A 5647-nucleotide genomic window follows, 5' to 3' on the forward strand; every position below is an offset into this window, starting at 1 on the left:
GCACTTTCTTTTATAAGTTGCTTTGGTTATGGTATCTTACCCCAGCAATAGAAAGGGAGCTAAGATGGGAAGGGTATGAAACCTTTAAGAAATACAGCATTTCTGGAGAAAGTATGTCACTGGTTTTGTGGGTTTACTTTATGGTACGACTTGCACTGTCTCTCTCAGTGTTTTTGCTCCTACTGCCGTAATGGCCTTCTTAGCCATTCTGGACTCTGCCCTTTTGAACCTGAAGGCAGACTGAACCCTTTTTGCTTTAAGTTGTTTTGTTTGTGGCATTTTATCTCAGTCACAGGAATGCAGGAGTGATTCAAAAGTTTGAATTAATCTTTCATTTTTCCTACATGCCAGTGTTTTTCTATATTCCATAACATAGAATGAGTAAAATGCCTTACAGTGACCCAAGGGTGAAAATATCGACAGGAAAATAACTCAGAATATAAATTTGTGTAAGAATACGTAAAAGGTGAATACAGGTGAAATGCTGGACCAAAATTACCATTTTCCCAATGGCTCAATTGCTTTGAAAGTATTTATTTCTCTATAATACTAATCTATATTATTTTGGGCAAAACTCATGCTTTATCCATTAATATAAATTTATATTAAAAGGTTTACATTGGAGATAAAAAGGACAATTTTAGATTGCAAATTTGGCTTCAGATGAACTTATATATTTTAATAAATTTTGTCCTTCCTAAGGACTACAGAGATTCTTAGACTGTATAGAGAGGCATGCTCATTCTAAACTACCTAAATAAAAGTGTTGTTGTGATTCAAAGCTTCCTATTTCTGCCACACCATAAAGAATGGATAAAAAGCTTTAAAAAAAATCTCAAAAGCTGCCTCATTGCTAGTACCTACCATGACTCCTATGATTCACAAATTGATTTTCTGACTTTATATCTACAAGACACAGTGGGCCTTTTTAATACCATAATTTTTCATAAGCTGATGAGTAGGGGGATGATAAATGGGCCATCAACCTACAGTTACCTCCAAGTGGGCTTTTTCAAAGAATGCCGCTGTTCTGAAGGCATCTTTATTTTAATGGTATTTTACTCTCTATTGCTTTTCAGGAGATTCTGAAAATTATATTCCTTTCCTTATCAGTTATTAAGCCCTACAGATTCTCTTTGTTCCTGTCCAGTATGAAGTTGTTGTAATACATACAGCCAGAGAGTGAGGCAAGGCGAATTTTGTACCAGCCCATACTCAAAGAAAAATAAGCAGTTTTAACTCTAGGTTGTAGCTACAAATTACTGATTAGGGACAGTTTTCTAAGCATGTTAATGGTAAGGGGCAGAAATAATATTCTCAAAAAAGCAAGAAAATAGAAGGAAAAAGTTGCAACAAATACTGATGCTTTCTTCTCTCTATTTTAGAGACATTTCTTGTGAGTACTTAAGTTAACTCCAAGAAGCAAGTGCATATAGACAGTTACAATGAAGGTGTATTTATGAACTTTTATTCATTCTTTTCCTCCATCTGACTGAAATGGAAAAAAGGGACTAAGCTAAAGAATTCAACTTGAATTTTAAGACGATTCTACTCATTGTACCTTGATCATAACCACTTAAAATCAGAGGCAGATTGGATTGGAGTGCTGTTAGAAGTTTATCTTCTCTGGTGGAGTTTTTGGGTTGACTTAAGTATACTATCATATCATCTGCAAATAGTCATGTTTTTATTTCTTCCTTTACTATTTGTATCCCTTTGACCTCCGTTTGTTGTCTAATTGCTCTGCCTAGGACTTCAAGTACTATATCAGTAGGGGGAGAGTGGGTAGCCTTGTCTAGTCCCTGATTTTAGTAGGACTGCTTCAAGTTTCTCTCTATTTAGTTTGGTGTTGGCTACTGGTTTGCTATATATTGCTTTTACGATGTTTAGGTATGGGCCCTGAATTCCTGACTTTCTAAGACTTTTACTATGAAGGGATGGTGAATTTTGTCAAATGCTTTCTCAGCATCTAATGAGATGATCATGTGTCCCCCGCCCCTTGGGTTTGTTTATATAGTGGATTAAATAGGATGAAGCCCACTTGGATGATCTTTTTGATGTCTTCTTGCATTCGGTTTGCAAGAATTTTATTGAGTATTTTTTCATCAATATTCATAAGGGAAATTGGTCTGAAGTTCTCTTTCTTTGTTGGGTCTTTGTGTGGTTAAGGTACCACAGTAATTGTGGCTTCGTAGAATGAAAATGGTAGTGTTCCTTCAGTCTCTATTTTGTGGAAATACAGAGACAAAGTGTGGACCAGAGCCTGAAGGAAAAGCCATACAGAGACTCTCCCACCTGGGAACCCATCCCATATATATTCATCAAATGCAGACACAATTGTGGATGCCAGGAAGTGCATGCTGACAGGAGCCTGATAGAGCTGTCTCCTGGGAGGCTCTGCCAGAGCCTGACAAACACAGAGGCAGATGCTCACAGCCAACCTTTGTATTGAACATACGGTCCTCAGTGGAGGAGTTAGAGAAAGGACTGAGGAGCTGAAGGGATTAGCAACCCCATAGGAAAACAACAATATCAAACAACCAGATCCCCCAGAGTTCCTAGGGTCTAAACCACCAACCAAGGGGTACACATGGAGGGACCCATGGCTCCAGCCACATATATAGCAGAAGATAGACTTGTCATGCATCAATGGAAGGGGAGGCCTTTGTTACTGTGAAGGCCCAATGTAGGGGAATGCAAGGGCTGGAGTGGGTGGGTGGGGGAACACCCTCATTGAAGTAGGGGGAAAGGGGATAAGATAGGGTTTTCTGGGGGAGCACGGGGAAAGGTGATAACCTCTGAATTGTAAATAAAATATCCAATTTAAAAAAGAAAAAGTTTATTGTCTTTTCTCTGTCACTTCTACTCCCCATTGATTCCATTTGAGCCACTTGTTGAGATATTTAGCAAGTTAATGGAGCAATTTGAAAATCTTGATTACTATTTACTCTGAATCTTTCCAACAAGTATTAAGAATTTCCAGAATGAGTTGAGTTTAGAACTAAAGTAAGCATTCTGGAGGGGTCCCCCCAACCTCCTATCTCCTGAAGGTTGCCTGTTTCCATTCTTTCTACTGGCCTTCAGGGCTTTAGTCTTTTCCCTCACCCAATATCAGAGCAGATTGCCCTCTCCCTCTCACTGCTCCCCCTGCCCATCCACTTTCCCTCCTTGGTCCCTCCCTGACTCCACAGTTCCTCTCTTCCTCCCTACTTTTGATTGCTTTCTTCTTCTTCCCAAGTGGGACTGAGGCATCCTCACTTGGGCACTTTAGCTTGTTGACTTTTTTGAGTTCTGTGGATTGTATCTTTGGTATTCTATAATTTTATTTATTTTAATTTTTGGCTAATATCTACTTATTAGTGAGTACATAACATGCATTTCCTTTTGGGTCTGAGTTACCTCACTCAGGATGATATTTTCCAGTTCCATCCATTTGCCTGCAAAACTCAGGATGTCCTTATTCTTAATAGCTGAATAAATGAACCACATTTTCTGTGTCCATTCTTCTGTCATGAGACATCTGGGTTGTTTGCAGCTTCTGGTTATCACAAATAAGGCCACTATGAACATGGTGGAACACATGTCCCTGTGGCATGGTGGGGTTTCTTTTGGGTATATTTCCAAGCGTGGTATAGCTGGGTCTTCAGGTAGATCTATTTCCAATTGTCTGAGGAACCTCCAGATTGATTTCCAGAGTAGTTGTACCAGTTTGCAATCCCACCAACATTGGAGGAGTGTTATTTTTCTCCACATCCTCTCCAATATGTGTTGTCACCTGTGGTTTTGATCTTAGCCATTCTGAAAAGTGTAAGGTGGAACTCAGGGTCTTTTTGATTTGCATTTCTCTGTCACTAAGGACTTTGATCATTTCTTTAGGTGCTTCTCAGCCATTTGAGATATCTCAGTTGTAAAATCTCTGTTTAAATGTATATCCCATTTTTTGATTGGTTTGTTTTGTTTTGTTTTGTTTGTTTTTTGATGATGATTAGCTTATTTGAGTTCTTTATATATTTTGGATATTAGCCTTTTACCAGATGTGGGGTTAGTGAAGATTTTCCCCAATCTGTAGGTTTCCGATTTGTCTTATTGACTATGTCCTTTGCCTTACAGAAGCTTTCCAATTTCATAAGGTACGGTTTATCAATTCTTGATCTTAGATCATGAGCCATTGGAGTTCTGTTTAGGAAAATTTCCCCTGTGCCAATGTGTTCAAGGCTCTTTCCTACTTCCTCTTCTATTAGATTCAATGTATCTGATTTTAAGTTGAGGTCCTTGATCCACTTGTACTTGAGCTTGGAGCAAGGTGACAAATATGGGTCTATTTTCATTTTTCTACATTCAGACAGCCAGACCTAAGATGAAATGCCAAACAGTAGGGAGAAAGAACTAATAGAGCCCACCTCCATCAGGAAGACAGGGCATCAAATTAGGGAGAGGGGGCACTCCCACTGTTACAATTCTGACCTGTAATTTTTCCTGCCTGAAAGAATTACAGGGATGGAAATTGAGAGGAGCCTGGGAAAAAGAAGGTTCAGTGACAGGCCCAAAGTGGGATCCAGCTCAAGGGGAGGTCCCAAGGCCTGACATTATGACTGAAGCTATGGAGTGCTCACAAAAAGGAACCTAGCATGACTGCCCTCTGAAAGATTCAACAAGCTGCTGAAAGAGTCAGGTGCAGATATTTGCACCCAACCAATGGACAGAAGCTGCTTACCCCTGTTGTTGAGTTACAGAAGGCTGAAAGAAGTCAAGGAGAAGGGAGATCCTGTAGGAGGACCAGCAGTCTCAATTAATCTGGACCCCTGAGATCTCTCAAACACTGGACCACCAAACAGGCAGCATACACAAGCTTACATGAGACCCCCAACACACATACAGAAGAGGACTGCTGAGTCTGTGTTCATTCAGAGATCATGTACCTAATCCTCAAGAGATTGGAGGCCCCAGGGAATTTAGAGGTCAGGTAGGGTAGGGATGGTTATATCCAGATGGAGACATGGGAGTGGGCAGGAGGTATGGGATGTGAAACAGTTGGAGGGTGGAGAATAAATAAATAAATAAATAAATAAATAAATTAGTTAATTAATTAAAAATAATGTAAGCAAAAATTCTGTCCCTGTGGGCATCTGCATAGATGAGGGACCGTCCTTGACCTATAGTAATTCACTTTACTTTTTCTTTCACTCTGTTCTTTGTTTCTTTTGAGTTCTCCTGAGCTCTTTTCATCTCACTCCCTTCATCTAAGGAACAACTCACCTGATGGATGAAGACCTTAAGAGAAATGGCAGTCCTTCTGTAGCCGCAGCAATCTTTTCAACATCACCACAGCTCTTAGGGGAAGTTGTGAGAAAATACTCCAAGATGATATTCAACCTGATTATATGCTGACCAAACAACCCAAACAAACTGGGATATTAACATTACATACCCAAGCCTTTGATCTCCATGTCATTTCTATGTTGTAATCATCTTCAGTGTAAATCTTGAACCATCACCCTACATCATTCCAAGTGTGGCTAAAAAGTATAAGTTCCCCGACTTGCCTTCAGCCTTGTTCATTTCTGTGATACGTGGCTAAATTATATCTGCTGGCATTTCTGATACTAAGGGTATTGAGTGATTAGAATGTTACAAATGATTATATCAA

Source organism: Mus musculus, chromosome 2, assembly GCF_000001635.26.
Source record: "Mus musculus strain C57BL/6J chromosome 2, GRCm38.p6 C57BL/6J".
Lineage (NCBI taxonomy): Eukaryota > Metazoa > Chordata > Mammalia > Rodentia > Muridae > Mus > Mus musculus.